A 420-nucleotide genomic window follows, 5' to 3' on the forward strand; every position below is an offset into this window, starting at 1 on the left:
GAGGTGAAAGTATGGATGTTCAACATTTTTGCACGAAGAATGGTTACTCTAATGTTTTATAAAGCGATTTCTTGGAAGGGGTGATCGCAAATTTACTATCGGCATTTTTTTATTTCCTCTTCCTTTCAAAAAATCTCCAACGATAATCATAGGCATTAACGTGCGCAAAAGGACACCCAAAACGAGCCAGCCTCACCATGCACACGTGGGACTTCCTGTACGCGTAAGGACGAAGCGAGGGTTGCTTATTTGCGCGGCAAGCCGTAGCAAAAAGGCTTACGAACGATCGATTCTTTTGCGTAACATCGGCTGGCTGTTGCACACCGAAGAAGAAACCGCGTTGGAAGAAAGAGCTGTCTGCTAGGCATTGAACACCCGAAGGCGACCTTTCGCTGTAACATTATTTTCACTGTTTTCGTT

Source organism: Rhagoletis pomonella, unplaced genomic scaffold, assembly GCF_013731165.1.
Source record: "Rhagoletis pomonella isolate Grant_MI unplaced genomic scaffold, Rhpom_1.0 Rhpom_scaffold_00010, whole genome shotgun sequence".
In the NCBI taxonomy this organism is placed as follows: domain Eukaryota; kingdom Metazoa; phylum Arthropoda; class Insecta; order Diptera; family Tephritidae; genus Rhagoletis; species Rhagoletis pomonella.